Here is a 19,071-nt window from a genome sequence, read left to right as displayed (position 1 = left end):
GTCTTGACTCCTGTTACCCCAGAGACTCCCCGTCCGGCCCCAGAAAAGCCTGGGGGCTGAAACATCACCCTTTTATCTTCCCCTTATCCCCCACTTGGCTTGGGGTTAAAGTGCTGGGAAGGAGAGCATTGTTAGGCTGGTGGTCCCAGCAAACATAGCCCTTCCATGGAGGGCAGGGGTGGAGTGGACTGGGGTGACAGTAGGCCTTCAAACGGGTGCACACCTGTTCAGTCACAGCCAATGAAGTGAAATCAGTCCAGATCTAAATTGCTCAAGTTCAGGTGAGGCAGAATGAGAGCCAGGTCAAAGCCTGGGTGCGGGAGGCTCTGAAGAGCATGGTGAGCCCTCTGGGGAGCCTGCTGTGAAGGTTGGATTATAGTCCGTCGTCGAGACTGCAGAGCAACACATGTTCGCAGCCTCCTGGTTAGCTGCCAGCTTTGAGCTGGGCACCATTGGACAGGACTCTGTGAATGAAGAAAGTTGGTTGTTACGCAGTGTGCAAGCTGCCCTTGTTTTCTATGAGGGAGATTACCCTTCTAGCAGATCATTGACCTGTGCATGTGCCTGTTCTGCTCAGAGTTCTGGTACACCCCACAGTTCACAAATTTGGGTCCATCCAAGCAGTTTCACTTCATTGGCTCTGACTAAACTGGGAAGAACTGGTTCAAAGCCCTGGGTGGCAGCAACCAGATCTAGGGAGTTTGCCAAAGGCTCCTTTCCCTGGGGGAGGCCCAGGCTACAGGCTGGGGGCTTGTTAACGAAGACAGCCCCTTCCCCCTGCACAAACGGGGCAGGTGCAATAGTGGCGGGGCAGTGGCCTGGAGGGCTGTCCTGGGTCCTGGAGTTGAAGGTGCAGGCAAGAAGATTGTAGGAGGCCTGTCTGCTCGGAGGAGAGGGTAGTCCAAAACAGGAGGTGTCCCTGGGGTTAGTGGACTCCCTGGAAACCTCCGGTGGCCCAGGCACGCTGCCCTGGCCTTGGAGACCCCTGAGCACCGAGTGATAGGGCAGAGGACTATTTTGCACAATGGAGAAGCCAGAAGGAAGGGGGTGGCCCAGATGGCTGGGAGGGCTGAGAAGCACAGAGGAGGAGCCTTCCCACAGGCAAAGGCAGAGCCCCAGCCCCCTGGTTGGGGTCAGGGCACTGAGCCTGTCACCACCTGGGCATTTGAGAGGTGAAACCAAAGGTGGGCAGGGGATGGGTGACAGCACTAGGGACCACCCTATTGGCCCTAGGTCTGGGCAAGCCCTCCCCAATGCCTTGTGTCGCGTACAGTTTTATGTACAAATAGGCGACATTTGGCCAGAGGAGACCCTCCCTCAAACTCGGCCTGACCCAGTCAGTGTCTTCCTAGAGGGGACCTAATTGGTCCTCACCCCCCTACTACAGTAGGGCATGTCTCTTGGAGAGGGGGGACACTTGGGGGGTGTATTTCTCTCCTAGGGTCCCTGAAGCATGTCTCATCCCAGGGGGAGGGTCTCTGGGGCATCCCTCTTCTCTGAGGGCCTCTAGGTCCTATCTCTCCTCTTGGACATCTCTGGGGGACACGTATCTTTCCCTGGCGACCATGGGAGCATGCGTTTCCCCCTTCCCAGGCTCTTTGGGGAGCCTGTTTTTTCTCCCAGGATTCCTGGGAGTACTTAAGGCATGTCAGTCCCCAGGCTGTCCCTCTTCCTGGGAAAGGGGTCTCTCAGAAGCATGCCCAGGAGGGATGCTTCTGAGGTTCCCCATCTCTCCTCCCTGGGTGGCTCTGACCTTCCACACTTGAGGATGAGACTGGGCAGCTCTGAGCGCCTTTTCTCCTGGGGGCTCTAGAACACCTCTCCCGCTTTCCGGAGGGTTGGCTGCTGGAGCCATTGCTTTCCTGGGTGGGGGCTATCTCCGGGTGCTGGGAGGGCTGTGTTGGCCAGGAGAAAGTCTCTTAGGGGGTGTCTCCACGCGGGACTTCTCTGGGAGGTGGGGACTGTGTCTCGCCCGTGGAGTTCCCGGGTGGGTTGTGTCTGCCCGTGGGGAGGGGAGACTGCGTCTCCTCGAGTTCTCTGAGTGGGGAGGGGGGCCGTGTCTCTCTCTGTGTTGGGGGTGGGGTGGGGCCGGGGAGGGGGGATTGGGCGCGTCGGGTGCCCACACTGGGGTCGTGTTTCTCTCGGTTCCTGCCACTTCCCACCGCCTCGCTCCTCCCGGGAAGGGCCCCCGCCCCGCCTCCACTCCGCCCCATCCCCGGCGCTGCGAGCACAATCCCGTTGATTTGTAATGATTTCTCTGTCTTTCTGTCTCACTCTTTCTCTGACACCCCTCCCGCCGCGAGCATGCGCAGGCACCTCCTCTACCCACTCCGGTTCGGTTTGTTTCCGGTTTGTTTGCTGAGCTGTCAACGAAGAGACCCGTGTAATTATTCCCCAGCTTTACAATAAAAGTGTGAAAACCGGACCCTAGTGAGCTTCTTCCAAGCCCTGGGGCCGGCGTGACCGGGGGCGTGGGGGCTCGGGGTGGCTGAGAGCCACAGACGGATTCACCGGTGCCCGGGGTGAGGACATCTCGTTCACGCACCTGCCGGCCGGAGTCCCGCTCTAGGGGCGATGGGGCGCAGCCTCCTGAGCTGCTTGTGCGGACCCGCGTGTCCACCGGCCGCCAGTCCGAATGGCGGGACTGGATGCGAGAAGGGGCGGGACACGTCTACCCGTGTGTCCTTCACTCCCGCGCTCGGGCACCAGGGTGGGAAGGAGATTTAGGGGACCCGCAAAACTATTCAGCCGTGCCTCCGACTGCGCTCCCCACCCCCTCCTCTTGCCGGGTCTGGGCGGCCAGGCGGGCAGCGTCCGGCTCCGGTGGAAACACCGGAGAGGTGACGAACCAGAGCCGGATCGGCCTGTTCCCGGGCTCGCCTCCCCCTGCGCGCGACCCTACCGCGGCCGCTGACCCTCTCCTCTCGGGCCCGCGCTGCGGGGGGCCTGGCGCTGGGACGGGCGTGGACCTAGCAGCTAGGATTAGCTGAGCGCCCGGCCTAATCCCAGATGAGCTTCCGCATAAACTCGATCGGCCTTGGGGGGCGAGGGGGAGGGGGCGGAGGGAGGGTATGAGCCTCATTCACTTGCAAATGTGAAGCCTAATAGACCTGGCTCCCCTCCCTAATTAGGAGTCCTAAGAATCAACTCCGACTCGTTGTCAGTTTGTGTATGTGGTTAGGTACGCTAGGACTGGCCGAAAAGGAAGGGGTGCCCGGAACTGGGGTTGGGAAGCTGGGGAGAAGATAGAGGGGCAAGGTTACTGCCCAAATCCACAAAGTAGGACTAGGTCAGCTTCCTAGCTGCACCCCCACCAATCCTTCCGGTTTGGAATCACAAACCCTCCCCCTGCCTGCCAATGGCCATGGTGAACTGCCCCAAACTGGGAGGCCTCACTTGGTCAGGAGAGGGACTCCACTCTAGGCTTGGGCAGTGAGAGAGGGAGCATGGTGAGACCCAGAGCAGGGGGAAAGATGGGAGGGATCAAGGGAGCTGGAGAATGTGGGGGTGCCATACTGGGTACCAGAGCTCCACCCCTCATTGGTTCATTCATTCTACAAATATTTCCTTCGCCCCACCCTGAGTCAGACCAACAAAGGGTATTGGGACACCACACCGTATGTATGACACATTGTCTCTCCTGAGAGCAGGTAAATAATGACCACGATCCTATGTGATCCTGTGTCCAACCTGCCGTGAGCCAGAAATTCAAGCTGGGGCACGCAGACAGGGCCAGAACCTGAAGGACCTGCTAGTCAGCCTAAAGGGCTTGGGCTGGGGGGAGGTGGGACCCCTTGAAGGCTTCTACCGCTCTGTTCACTCTTTATTGTCTAGCATTCGCCCTCCTCCCTTCTCCCTGCCTGGGGATGTCTGGGTTAGGAGTGGAGGTACATACAAGCCAACTGGCCAGAAGAGGTTCCACATGCAGTTTAGGTTAGGAAATTTGGTCGCAACTCCTTCCATCATATCTGGCAACCGAGAGACCTGCATTAGAAATCTGGCTGTATTACTATCTAGTCTGGTGACCTCTGTGCAGATGGCTGAACCTAGGTTTCTTTATCTGTAAAATGGGAAGAATAATACTGTTGCACAGAATTATTGTGGAACCTCAATAAAATCATTTGCCCTCCCGTAAGTAATACCTACTTATTAAGCAGCTTCTATGTGGCAAGTCCTGGGAGAAGGATGAGGTTTTCTACTCCCAAAGACATTAGTCTCAGAAGCCCACAGGGGGTAGTTCAATCCTCTGGGTTGCTGTGAGTCCTCATCAATGCGATGACAGTGAATTTGGTTTAGTTTTTTATGTGGCAGACCCTAAGAACACTGGTGGCATAGTGGGCTATGCTTTTGAGCTGTTGCCAGCAAGATCAACCATTCAAAACTACCAAACTTAATTTCTCTATGGGAGAAAGATGAAGCTTTCTGTTCCAGTAAAGATTTACAGTAAAGATTTGGAAACCACTAGGGCATAAACCCTGCGGGGTTGCTATGAGTCAGAATTGACTCCATGTCAGGGCCATGTGGCAAGCCAGTAGTGCCAACCCGGCATGAAGACAGGATGGTCCTTGCTCTCTCCTGGAACTTACATCCCACTTGAGATGTAAGACAGATAGTAAACAAACAAGCAAATGAGATAATTATAGATTTGTGCTATAATGCTGTGAGGGAACCACACCATGGGACTCAAGGAGGATCACTAGAGATGAGGCAGGGGTCAGGGCTGCTCTGCCAACCTGGGGTCTGGGAGCCACTAGAGATGAGGCAGGGGTCAGGGCTGCTCTGCCAACCTGGGGTCTGGGAGCTGCTTAAGAACACTGGAGATTTAGAGCTCAGGGAAGAGCCTTCCAGGTTGGTGGCAGCACAGGCACGAAGGTGGGAAACCATTCAGATGGAGCTTAGCCTGATTTCTCAATGCTAAGCTTCATGAGGGTGGGCAGCACTAGCTCTCACTTCTTCCAACAGCCCAGATCAGTACGGCACGGCGGGCGGGGGGGGGGGGCGTGTAGAAATGGAGCAGGTAGCATTTGGAGCTGGCTGCTGGACCTCAGCACCAGTCAGCCTTCTCCCCCTTCCCCTGGGATGATGTTCAGGGCATTGCTGGCCTCTTATCAGCCCATCCATCTGCTCCATTTAATCTTCATCCCAGATGTTCTAGAGTCCCACCCACTCCTATTCCTATCCGAGGGCTCCCCTCCTTTCCTTGGGCAGGGGCAGATTGGAAGCCCCTTAGAAGCTGTTAATCCAGAGTTTGGATCAAAAAGAGAATTCAGCATCTGCCCCCAAGGGGCTGACAGAGGATGTGCCCCCATGAACAGAGCCACTGGGGCCGCCGCGGGAGTCTCCCCCTGGGCCGGGGCTTACGCAGGGAGCGGCCTGTGCCCTCACACATGGATGCGTTTCCCTCAGCCGCCTGTACTGCAGAGCACACAGCTCCTCTTACATGCACACCATCCAGCTGCACTGCGTCTCCATGGCAACCAGGAGGCCTGGTCCATGGATGTTAGAAATAAGTGCCCGAGGAAGAAGCGGGGAGGGGAGTAGGGAGAGAGAGAGAGAGAGAGAGAGAGAGAGAGAGAGAGAGAGAGAGAGAGAGAGAGAGAGAGAGAGAGAGAACCGGAAATAGAGACATGGAAGGATAGCCCCATAGTAGCCCCCCCACCCTTTTCCTCCTTGTACTCATTCTGCCAGGAAGACATGCATGGGGGTGGGGGTCTCACTGGGGAGGCAGGTGGACTAAGCAGTGGGCTGGGGGCTGTTTGGACACAGGTAATGGGGGCACAGTGGTAGTAAGGAAAATGCAGGGTGATGGAACCTTGAGTGACAGTGAGAAGTCTTGTGATAAGAATTCTCATTCTGGGCAAGAGGACAGGAGGGGGTTGGGGGGGTGGGAGACTTGGGAAGCTACTCTCCCTTCTTCCAGGCCTAATTGGCTGTTCAAGCTGAAACCGCCTCTTAGTCACTTAGTCTAATTAGAATTGTTATGGGGAAGACAGTGGAGAGGGGAAAGAGAAGCAGGGGTGTAAAGAGGGGAGGGTGGGTGGAGGCAGAGCTGGGTGAGGGTGGGGGCGGGATGAGAGTTCCTTCTATCACCTTCCATACATTCTATTATCATCCAACTGTCCATTCAGGGAAGCATTAAATCCCCTCACCTGCTGCTTGAGTGCTGCTTCTCATTCACCTGCTTTCTGCTTGGCCCCGTTTGTCTCTGTCTGCATGTCCATGTGTGTGTACAAACCTTGTGTGTGTGTGTGTGTTTGTGTGTGTGTATGTGTGTGTGTATAAGAGGGTGGTCTTCAAAAAGTTTGTGGAAGAATTCCATAATCTTTAAAAAAATTAATTTTAAAATCATTTTATTGGGGCCTCGTACAATTCTTATCACAATCCATATATACATCCATTGTGTCAAGAACATATGTACATTTGTTGCCATCATCATTCTCAAAACATTTGCCTTCTACTTGAGCCCTTAATATCTGCTGCTCATTTTCCCCCTCCCTTCCCACTGTCCCCTACCTCATGAACCCTTCATCATTCATAAATTATTATTTTGTCATATGTTACACTGTCCGACGTCTCCCCCCCCCCCCCCGCCTTCTTCTCTGCTGTCCCTCCCCCAGGGAGGAGGCTATACATAGATTCTTGTAATCAGTTCCCCTTTTCCACCCCACATTCCCTCCACCCTCCAGGCATCGCCACTCTCACCACTGGTCCTGAAGGAGTCATCTGTCCTGGATTCCCTGTGTTTCCAGTTGCTCTCTGTACCTATGTACATCCTCTGGTCTAGCCAGATTTGTAAGGTAGAATTGGGATCATGATAGTGGGGGGGAGGAAGCATTTAAGAACTAGAGGAAAGTTATATGTTTCATCCATAATCTTCATTCTGTTTTCCCACAAGAAGCCTCCTGGTATACTCACATAAACTCACTCCCATGGAGTCGATGCTGACCTGTAAGGGTAGAACTGCCCTTGTGAATTTTAGAGACTGTGACTCTTTTTATTATTATTTTACCAGTGTTATTGGCACTTAATCTGCATATCACACAATTCAATAGTTCAATCATATCAAGAAGAACTGTACAATCACTACCAGAGACTAACTGTTTACGAGAGAAAGCCCTTCTCTTTCCTATGGAGTGCCCGGTGGTTTCAAACTACTGACCTTGCAGTTAGCAGCCCAATGCATAACCACTGTGCCACACACGCACACGTGTGTGTGTGCGTGTGCTTTCCCTCCATATCTCTATATGTCCCTTGCACATCCTTTCCCTCCCTCAGAGTCTCCTAGACTTGGGGCATCCCTATTTGCCTAAATGAACAGATGGAGAATTTAGGAGTTCTGACGGGAGCTTAGGGTTAGACATGGAGCAAGGGAGGGGATTATACAGAACAGAGTAAGGAGGTTTGGGGCAGAATCTGCCCTGACTTCACACACATCTCTCTCTGCGGATGGAGTGCCTCAGCTGTCTGGGTTGCCTTGGACACGTCTTTACCCTCTCTGAGCATCAGTGTCTCCAGTGAGCAAGTGGGGGTAGTAGATCCTATATTTGTAGTGTGGATTTGAGGCAATCATGCATGTATTGTGTTCAGCACAATGAATTGTCATGCTCAATAAATGGCATCTTTCCTCTTCGCTCCCAGAGTCCTCTTCTTTCTCAAGCCCTTTCTCTGCATCTTCCAAATTCCCTCCTCCTGCTTCCGCTTCCCCATTCTCCTGGGCCAAATATCACCTCTCAGTTCCTAGACTCCTTGCTTCTCTCTCAAGGCTACTGAGTGGATGTTCCTGTGAGGCCCTGGGCAGCTCTGTGTGTGGCTGGATCTAACCCCAGCCCACAGGGTCCCAACAGACCCCCTGCAAAAGCCTGGGGTTTTTCCCTTCCTGCCCGCCTCCACGGAGAGGAAGGGAGGCAGCCTCTGTAAATGCTTTAAGGGAATCCTACTTGCTGAGGGGCAGGAAGGGATGAACAAGGTCCAGAAGCCTGAATCGTTCATGGGCCTGCATCCCTGGGCAGGGCAAAGTCCCTGAGCTGGGTTTGTGACTGCGCATGTGACTCCACGTGGTTTGGAGCTGCTCCACATGACCGATGCCCTCTGCACCTTCCACCGAACCTCAGAACACTGCACCCCACGAAAGCCGTCCTGGTGAGCCCTGAGCAGGATCCCTCCACAAGCTTCTCAGTCTATACATATTTTATCTCCTCCAGCTGTAGTCGCTGGTACGACTTTTCAGCTGCATCTTTACGCAGCCCTCTCTATCTGGCCCATGTCTTCTTTTCCCCCTTTTGGGTTCTTCCCAAGAACTGGTGGCCTGACCCCTCACCACTCAGCATTATCAGGAGGTTAAAGTTGGGAACATCTAGTGGGTTGGGGAGGGGGGAGGGGAGGAGAGACTCTCTGGCTTTGGCTGTCTGTGCCTGTTGGTCCTGGATGACTGAGGAAGAAGGTCTCCTGGGAATAGGTAGGAATGAGACTGCAGTAGCAGGATGGTGCCTTCCATGCCCCCTGCTTGCAGGTGAGCTGGGGGCTGCCTTTGCCAGCTTTGCCTCCAGATGGCTCCCATAGGGTGCTCCCCCCACCCCCGCCCATGCTTCTTTTCCTGACTCCTGTCTAAGTTGGTGCCCCTTGTCGTCTTTGTCCTTGACCTGGCCCAATTGGCCACCGTTCCACTCATTTGTTTACTTGTTCAATTTCAGTTTTTCCCACTGGAAGGAAAGCTTGCTGGAGGGAAGAGGTTTGTCTAACTCATGGATCACCACTCAGGAATGTTTGATGAATTTACAATGAATGAATGGAAGATGTCTGTTTGGAGATTCAGCAGACAGGGGAAAAAGCCAGCTAGGTGGGGAAGGGTCAAGGGCAAGGGGAAATGTGAGGACTGCAGTGGGACTGGGGACTGGGAGTGGGATGGAGACTGAGGGAGAGGGAGGAGGAAGAGGAGGAGGAGGAGGAGACAGAGGAGGCCAGGGTGGAGGCAGATGGAGTTAGAACCAGGAAACAGAAGCTATGTTTGAGAGAGTCACTCAGGGCTCACTAGTGGAGCTGGAGACAGGTGCGGGGCAAGAGGAAGTCAAGCTTGCAAGAAGAAAGGCCAGGAGCAGGCAGTACATGGGGGCGGGGTGTGGGGATTGGAGTCTCCAATCCACCCTCACCCCCATTCTGGGCTTTATTTGGCCTTGCCCATAAACAGGAAATGCCCTATGCTGGGCTGACCAGAGCCGCCACCCAGAAAAAGAGCACAGGGGTGCTCCTCAGGCTGGGGGAGGTGCAGGAAGGCTGCAAGGGCATCCCTGACCCTTTGATTAGCAGCGCCGCACCTACACACACAGGGAGGCTCCTCCATCCTCCCAAATCAAAGGTGACAGCAATGTTAACTCATTAGCGCTAAGCCCCCAGAGGAGACTGCAGCTGATGGAGTCACAACTTGGAAGGACTCTGCCTGTCTCTTGGTCCCCTCCCCAGTTCAGAAGCTGCCTGAGAAGGCAAGCAAGGGATGGGGGTTGGCGGTGAGGGGGGTGAGGGGGATGGGAGGGCAGCCAGTGGGTGGATAGTGAGACTGCATCCCTTATCCCTCTGCCTCCCATCATGGAGATGGTGTCTCCCCTAGAATTGGCCAGAGTGGCTGGAGGGTGGTGTGTGTTGGGGGGAGCAGAGGAGATTGGAGACTCTCGCACCTGCAGTGGTTGTCATGGCAACCGGGCTTGGATCCCAAGGGGTTGGCCTCTCCCCCAAAGCCCTGTGAAGCTTGGAACACAAGAGTGGAAACACACACACACACACACACACACACACACACACACACACACACATGGATTGGTAGGACTCCACTCCTGGGAGAGGCTCTCTCCTATAGTCTGGTTTCCTTGGGTGAGATAGGGAGAAGACATAGAAAAGGGATGGGGACCACCCCCCCCAGCCTGCACAAGGGTATGTAGGCCGATGTGAGCCTATGTGTGCAATATGGTGTCCCAGTCTGTGCCAAGGGCCTGTGTGTGCTCAACTGCCCTACCCCGAATCCTGCAGGCCAATCCCACAAAAGAGAGGTTTGAACAGAGATAATTATTAACAAAGCCAACAAGAATCACAGTTAACTTTCATTGAGCCTTGACTCAATCCCAGCCATGTGGTGAGCATTTTACAGGCAGCGTCTCATTGGATCCTTGTGGCAATTATAAAAGTAGGAACCATTAGCCCCATTTACAGATGAGAAAACTGAGGTCCAAAGAGCCTGGCTCCAGGTCAAGGAGCTTGTAGGTGACAGGGCGAGACTCTGCAGGAAAGGAGGAGGCAGGGGACAGGGTGTCAGGCTTGGGGCTACTCGTACTGTCCCCAGGTCGCACGGTTCATTTCTCACGTGGTGGCCCAGTGTTTGGCAAGTCGGGTTGGTGCCAAGCCTAGGAGCACGGCCAGAGCTTGTAGATACTGGTGTCCACCAGGCCAGGGCTGGGGCCGGGACTGGAGCAGCTGAGGGCACTTGTGAGGGTGTGGGGTACACTGAGCAGCGGGCATCGTGATTGGCACGAGCCAGGGGAGCGGCTGGCAGCCTTGTTCCTGGTAAACACGAGGAGAGGTTACTTCACAAGGAAACAGTAATTAACTTTAATTAGCACCTTGCATCTCGGAATATTATTAACATCTCAATTTCTCTAATCAAGGCAGCAGGAGAGGGGCGGCATCTGCCTTGCTGACTCCTTCCTGGCCGGGCTCTCCCCATCTTGGCTTGGTTCCTGCCCCCACCCCTTTGTCCCCACCCCCTGGATGGTGCCCAGGCGGACCTCCTCAGAGGCAGGTTGCCAAGGCAAGGGAGCTAGGGAGGGAGTGGAGCCCCGGGCCTGATGGTGCAGACAGAGCAGGGCCAGAGTTGAGAGGAGCTGGCTAACACTAGCTGGACACGGGACAGGACAGGGACTGGGCTCCTGGTGCGACCACCTCCTCTCTCCACAAAAGCCAGACCAGGCAGTCTGCTGCAGAGATCAGACATGGTTGCTTTACTCTCTTCCCTCCCTCCCTCTCTCCCTTCTCACCTTTCCCTTCCCTTCTCCCCTACCCTCTCCCCCACCCTCTCTGGGAACTAGCTGTGGCTCTCTCAAGACTTTCCCTCTTTCTTCTCTTTCCCTCTCCCTTCTCCCTTACTTCTTCATTTCAACCAGCCTTTTCTAGGCACCCACCGCCTCAGCAGTGGGCTCAAGATGACTCCTGCCCTCTGGGAGTATACACTCTCCTGCCAGGGAGATAAGGCTTGGGTCTAACTCTCCTTACTGATAGGCAGATTAGGGGCGGTGGGAGGTCTAGCTCCAGGCAGAGATGGGAGAGACCAGAGTCATAGCCATGAGTGGTCCCCACTAGGGCGGGGGGGGGGGGGGGGGGGGGCTCCTGGGTGCAGCTCAATCCTCCCCTCACAGCACGAAGTCCCCAGGGCCCAGGAAGCCAATCTCTTCAGCACAACCATAGTCAGTGGCTGTTAACCCTTCAGGGCCTGTGTCTGATATTAATAACTGATTATTCTCCTTGGTTCTGACAGTGGCCCGCTTTATTTGGCAGTGTTAGTTAGGTTAGTTAGTTATGGCTGTCTCTGCAGTCCTTCCATTGGGATTTACTAAACACCTTCTAGGTCTTGAGGACTGGCTCTGCCCTGGAGTGGAGCGGGCGGATGTCAGGAGCTGGAGCCCCTCTCTACAGAGCCTGGAGGGATGACTCACAAACAAGCTACCTAAAGGCCTAGGCATTTTAGCCAAAAAAAAAAAAAAGGCAATGTCTGCCCCAGGTTCCCCTGGGGAAGATGCTGGCTGGCTCCACACTGGCTAGGTCAGCACCCCTGCCCTGCCGCATGATCATCTTTGTGCCCTTGCACCCGATCTATTCTATTCAGAGGACAGTGCAAGAAGGCTAAGGCTCAATGGTAAACTCTTGTCCATTATTAATCCACAACCCAAACCTACTGCTATCAAGTCACTTCCAACTCACAGAGGCCCTATGGGACTGAGTAGAACTGCCTCTTTGGGTTTCCTTCCTGGAGCAGAAAACCTCATCCTTCTTCCACAAGAGCCACTGGTGTGCTTGAACCGCTGACCTTGTGGTTAGTAGCCCGATGAGTAATCCACTAGCCACCAAGGTTCCTTACATTCATCCAAAGAGCAGATTAAGTATGCTCCCGGGCAGTCCCCAGGCACAAAGCCACCTAGTTTGCGGGAACACCCATTTGCTTTTATTATTGACCTTGCCTCAGATCCCACAATGCTGGGGGGGCGTGGGGGGGTGCGCCTGCTACAGCAGAGGACTGGAACACACACGGAGGACCATGGGACAGGGAGGAGTGCTTGCTTTTCCTTTGATGTCTCTCGCCCCATCGGTGTCACCCTCCAGTGTCACCCTCCAGCATCGAGCCTAAGGGTCTCTCATTGAATTCTCTGTCACCTGCCCCTGGAGGCGGATATTATGCCCATTTGATAGTTGAAAAACCAAGCAAAGAGGAGAAGCCTCACAGCTGGCCAGAAAGTGAAACCGAACTGGGGCCGAGAGCCGCTGTGGGTCAGCCCCGAGGTCACCTTCCTACACACCGTCGCCCTGCTGTCCTGGGACCCGCCGCCAGGCAGGCCAGGCCCAGAGAGGCCTGAGCTTGGCCTCCGCCTTCCGGGAGAACCAGAAACAAGACCAGCCTTCCAGCAAACCCGAGCTCGCTCCCACTCTCCTTCCCCCCCTCCGCCGCCGCCCAGCTCCCGAGGGCCGGGCCTCCGTAATTGCAGAGTAGCCGGCGCAGGGCGGGGAGGAATCTGACGTTTCCAAAGGCCTTTTTGATGTGGATGATTATGGCGATGACGAGGCTGTCCGTCTCCCACCCAGGCTCAGGGCCTTTGTTTCCCTCTCCACCGGGGTCTCTTTCTCTCCGCCCTGGGGACTGGTCTTGTCATTGCCGCCTCTTGGCGTAGGCTCCTCTTTGGGGGGCGTCCAGGGACGCACAGGGCTACGGTGAAACCCGGGAAGCAGCCCACCCTCCACCTTCCGCTCCCGGGCACTAGGGTGTTCGGACGTGAACATTAGCATAACATTTGCATAAGGAACAATTGAGGAGATTGGAGAAGCGCCTCAGAGGAAACACCTGCAAGGGGCGGTGATTGAAGCCTCTTCCCCCCTTCTGGGACCCTTCCCCCCAACGCCAGGATCCCAAGGGGACGTGGCTGGAGCGCTCCATGCATAACAATGATGACGGCGACCACCGTTTGGATTGAGAGCGCCTACTAAGTGCCGCCGCGTGACAAATGCGCTTTCCTTTTGCTTAGTCTTCATACCCATCCTGCGTGGGAAGCTGAAGCCAAACCTCTCAACGCCCCTCATCGGCTCCCAGGGGCGGGGCGCTCACAGAGCGCCCAACGGCTTCCTTCCGATTCCACCCCCCCCCCACAATCCCACCTGCGAATTTGCCTTTCCCCTCCAGATATACCGAATCAGAATCTACATTTATGAATGTATATGTTTATACACACATATATACATATATCTATGAATCACGTGGGAGATCTTGTTCAAACGTAGTAGTCACTCATTCAGTATATCCGGGTGGAAAGGCAAATTCGCAGCAAGGAGTCGACCCAGCTTGAACTGGTTCAAAGCCCTGTGCTCTGAACTGCTCAACTCACGGCCATGGAGTCAGTTATGACCCTATAACAATCCTATAGGACGCGGCAGAACTGCCCCTGTGGATTCCCAGACCGTAACACTTCAGAGGAGTAGAAAGCCTCGTTTTTCTTCCACGGAGCGGTTGATGGTTTCGAACTGTTGAGATAGAGGGTCTGTGGGGGGAGGGTGAGAGATCCTCACGGACAGGTTCCTACACAGGTATACACATGTTCTCGCGCACGTATGCAGCCGCCCTGCCCCTCCCCCGCCCCTGCTTCTGGAGGCTGAGGAGCTGAGCTGACTAGGTCCATAACCAGGTTAGCCAAGATCCAATTAACTAGTTAGCGCAGGCAGAGCTGGGGGCAGGCAGGGCGCGCAGGAGCGCGGGACGGATGGGTCTGATAATGCGCAGAGACAGCCAGAGACAGCGGCTCCCCTCTAACCTGATAAGCAGCTCCCAGCATTGATGGGCCGGGCCTGGCAGGCGGCGCGGGGCCCAGTACCCGGCGGTGGCGGGTGGGGATGCCCTGATGGCCTTTGACACCCCACCACCTGCTCTGCTGGCCCCCACTCTGGCTGAGCACAGTCACTTAGTCCTGCACCCTCATCCCCCCCCAAGGCCTTTTCTCAGCAACTCTCACTCCAGCCCTTGGGCTCTCAGGGACTCAAGGCAGGCAGCGTGTTGGGGAGACATTTCCATCCAAATGAGACCAAAGCAGAAAGCTGGAAGTATCTGTCTTTGTGCAAGGAAGGCATGGGAGGGCCGGGGTGAAGCTGCTGCAGCCAGTGGAGGAGGGGATGACAGTGACAACTGTCACCATTGGTGGCGTCCTCCAAGCATTAGGCTCAGTGCCAACCCTTCCTGTGTCCCACCTCCCTTGCCCCTTTACTGGAAGTACTGATATAATCCTCATTTCGCAGATGTGAAACTGAGGCAGAGAGAGAGGGAGAAAGGAAACCTGACCAGGGCCACGACTATTCGGAACACTTCTGCTCAAAATGACTTCACTTTGTCCTACTCCTAAGCCTGGTCTAGGAGTAGCAGTCATATTTCTAAGACCAATACCTCGTGCTTCCATGCAGCCCTCTCACCTCCATAAAGCTTTCCCCATGGAGCTGACAGCAAACTCAAAAAGTGAGCCTTTCCTCTAAACTCCCAGTTCATGGACACAGGGAACCCAGGCTGAGGAACAGGGCGTGGCTTGCCAAAACCTCACAGCTGGCAAGGAGCAGTCAGAACTGGAATACTGGTCAGAACCTCTCTTGAGGAGACAGTGGAGAAGGAAAAAGACATCCAACCCTAAATCAAGGCTGAGTCATCCCTCCGGTTGTTTAGTTGTTATGATTATTATTATTGTGTGTCTCTTTTTATTTGAAATCATTTTATTGGGGCTCTTACAACTCATAAAAACCCATACATCTGTTGTGTCAAGCACATTTGTACATCTATTGCCAACATCCCTTTTCAAAACATTTTCTTTCTACTTGCGCCCTTGGTATCAGCTCCTCATTTTCCCTCCTCCCCGCCCTCCCACCCTCGTGAACCTTTGAGAAGCTATAAATTATTATTATTTTCATATCTTACATTGTCCGCTGTCTCCGTTCACCCATGTTGCTGTTGTTTGTCACGGGGTGGAGGGGGCACGTTATATACAGATCATTGTGATCAGTTTCCCCATTTCGCCCCCACCTTCCCCGTACCCTCATGGTATTGCTGCTCCCATTATTGAACCTGAGGGGCTTATCTGTCCTTGATTCCGTGTGTTGAGAGCTCTTATCTGTACCAGTGTACATGCTCCAGTCTAGCCGTATTTGTAAGGTAGGACTGGGGTGGGGGTGGGGTGGACAGGAAGCATTAAAGAACTAGAGGAATGTTGTATGTTTTGTCGGTGCTGCTATACTGCACCCTGACTGGCTCGTCCCTTCCTTAGTTATTATTTATCCATCTTGTGCTTACTGAAAGCCAATTGTGGGCAAAAGACCATGCTGGGCATGTGTATTTAGTGGCAGACCAAACAAACCCCTTGCGTCCTGCCTGCTCCTTAAGACAAAAGAAAAGTCCCAGGTCTCATGTCTAGTGATTTGGGGCTGCCTTGGTTAGGAAAGTCCAGGGAATGAAGTCTCTTAAGGGGCCAGACCATCTTCTGGTCAGATTTCCTGGTGTTTATCGCTGAGACAGGAACTGCGTTAGTCCCGGTTGACTAGAGAAACAAACCCAGGGAGACTCATCTGTGTATAAGAGCTTTATATCAAAGAGTAATTGTATATTAAGAAAACTTTCCATCCCAGTCCAGATCAAGTCCACAAGTCTAATATTAGCTTATATGTCCAAACCAGTCTCTAAATTCCTCTTTAGACTCACACAATGCATGCAATGATGCTGAATACAGGAAGATCACAAGCCAGTGGGTAGATGCAGTGGTGGTGGAAGCATTTCAGCGTTGGCGTGGGTCTCCATGTGACTTCTCCAGCTTCAGGGTTCCGGCTCCATCAGCATGTAACTCCATGTGGCTTGTCAACAGGAATGTCCCCCAGGGAGAGTTTATGTCCCACCTCCAGGGAGGGAGACAGGAGTTCCCAGAATCCTCAGAAGGCCATGCCCACATAGAGGCCTCATTGACTATGACCTGATTGACAGGCTAGACTCCACCCCTTCCCTCAAGTTGACAGTAGATTATGTAACTGCCACAGGAACATAAATCAGGGTTCCTGACACTAAGCTCTGTCCCCTCAGCCCTGGGCAACTCTCTTCATTGCTCAATCAAGCATTGCCAACTAGTCAATTCCAACCCATAGCGACCCTCTGGACAGCACAGATCTGTCCCTGTAGCTTTCTGAGACTGTGATCTTTCCAGGAGCAGAAAGCCCCCTCTTTCTCCCGAGGAGGTCTGGCGGATTTGAAGGGCTGGCCAAGGTCAGCAGCCCAGTGTGGAGTTCACTGAATCAACAGGGCTTCCTCCATGTACAGCTGGGAATTCCTAACCTTCCAGGCCCGTAGAGCCAAGGATGCAAGTCTTCATCTCACACGGATTGCAGGAACCCATCCCTGGAGAAAGACGGCACACTTCGTAAAGCAGAGCGTCAACCACAATGAAGAAAACACCCCCAAAGAGATGAGTGGGCACGGTGGCTGTGGCCATGAGCTCAAACAGCACTTGCGGGCTGTGATTTGTTCTGCGGTGCACTGAGACTGTGTGTCAGAACCGATTCCAAGGGACCTCACAACAGGCTCTTAAGGTGGCTCTCTGGTGGCTCAGTGGTCAGTAGCTCAGCTGAAATCGGGACTTCGAACCCACCAGCTACTCCGTGGGGGAAGATGTGGAAGTTTATTTCTGTGAAGGAAACCCTCAGAGTAGTTCCACCATGTCACGATGAGTTAGACCAACTGAATGGCAAAAGTTTTTGATTTTCGACCAGCTCTGTCTAATGTCCCCTCACCACCTCTCTTAGTTCTCTAGAACTGCTATGACAGAAGCCCACAAGCGGACTTCCTTCCGTGACACACAGAAAGGCATTCCCTCACAGGTGGGGGAGCTGGATGCCTGTCTAGGGAAAGGCTTTTCACTGTTGACTTTAAGGGGAAGGTCTTTATCTCCTTCCTACATCTGTAGCCTTGGCATTCCTTGGAGATCCCCCTGTGTCTTGGCATCAATCCACCCCTGGGTCTCAGAGGTTCACAGAGCAGGGATCCAAAGGATGCATTCTGCTCCTGCTGCTTCTTCCCTGGTTATTTGGTGGTATTAGGTCTCTCTGATAGCTGCTTCCTTATTTAATCTCATTTATATGGAAAAGAGATGGACTCAAAATACAACCTCATCTAATACATTGTATCCCACCTCCTCAACATCTTAGAGGTGAGAGTTACATCAGATCACAGAATGGAGGGGAACTACATGATACCCAAGATCCTGGCCTAGCCAAGGGAGCACATACTGGGGAGAGGGGGAGACTCCATTGAAGCCATACTATCACCTACTACGTGCTCTCGAAGAAAGGCCTCAGCTGAATCTGCGCAGCTTCCCGCCAGCTGGGTTGCGCGGTTGGGACATTCGGACAAGAGACTGTTGAGCACGACAGACAAAGGGAGAGGCAGAACATAGATGCACATTCACGTTGCTCCCTCCATTCTCTGGTACCAGCGCCAGAAGGGTTAAGCTGTCCCCAGCCCAGGGGACTGAGGAGTTGTCTGTGCAAGGAGCTGCTCTCCCAGTGCCCAAAGCCTCAGGGAAAGGGGGAAGGGAATCATTTACTCAGTCTCTTTCCCAGGCTCCTCAGCTTCCCTGGGGACCCAGCTACATGCCAGAGAGGTGACCCTTGACCTATCCTCTTCCTGGAGCCCTCCTCAGCCCATTAAAGGCACTGGTTCCCCTGCTCAGGGCGCTGCGAGAGCAGACCCCCACCCACCCACTTCCTCACCTCCGTTTTTTTCCCACCATCTCACTATTTCCCTTAGCGTATAACTCTGCTACCTCCTATCCCACATCGAACCCCCTAAGCGTCTTCCTACTCCCCCTCCAGGCCTTTCCTTCCAGCCCCCGGTATTTGTAATCTTCTAAAAATAATAGCCTATGATTCAAGTAGGCAACTCCGGAAATATACAATCTAGCCCAGGCATCCGCTGGGTGGGGGACAAGGAAGGACTTACCTACAGAGAGACACCTAGACGCAGCAATCTCTACCCAAGGTAAACAGGATCCAGCTTGGATGTAAACAGGAGAGCAGGGAACACAGACTGTTCCAGAAGAGAAACAAGGCTAGGAGTGGGGGGTCGGGTGGCGAGCAACACTCCCGGGTGGGGCTCCTGAGCCAGGATTCCGGTCTTCTAACGTGGAAGGTCAGGGTCTCTGCGCGGCTCCCCTTCACATTGGCCGGCAACTGCTTAAAGAAATGGTGGGCTGCCTGGGCCCCGAGCTGGGCAGTGGTGAGGGTCCAAGTCAGGACTGAAATCCAGGAGGCTTCTCGCAGGTGGGACCCTACCCACTGCTTCCCAGGGGTGGAGGAGCTCGCTTTGGCAAGCTGCTGCGAGACCTCCTCCTGTCCCCTGTCTCAGCCGGGGCAGGGTGGCATCATCTGAGCTCCCTTCCCCACTGTGTGCTGTGTGACCAGTTAGCCCTGGGGCCGGGGACTACAGAGTGGCTGGAAGGGCACTCCAGTCCCTCTGGGACTGGGTCACATTCCCAAGGTGACAGGACTAGGACTAGACCCGGCTGGACTTTGGTGCTCTTTGAAGATGCCAAGAGCCTCTTCCCGAGAGCCTCTTCCACGCTGGTCTTTACTGGCCTCCTGGATAGGTTGTGTATTACTGCTCAATCACAGGACAGACATAGATTGGGATCTCCCAACAAAAGTAATCATGAATTAGACAAATATTAACTTCCATTTTTCATACACGTATGATGGGCCAGACAGGCTAAATACCATACATACATCATTCTCACGGAATCCTCCCAGGGGCCCATTTAC

This window comes from Tenrec ecaudatus, chromosome 2 (assembly GCF_050624435.1).
Source record: "Tenrec ecaudatus isolate mTenEca1 chromosome 2, mTenEca1.hap1, whole genome shotgun sequence".
Classification (NCBI taxonomy): Eukaryota; Metazoa; Chordata; class Mammalia; order Afrosoricida; family Tenrecidae; genus Tenrec; species Tenrec ecaudatus.
Note: the sequence above shows the minus strand (reverse complement) of the source record.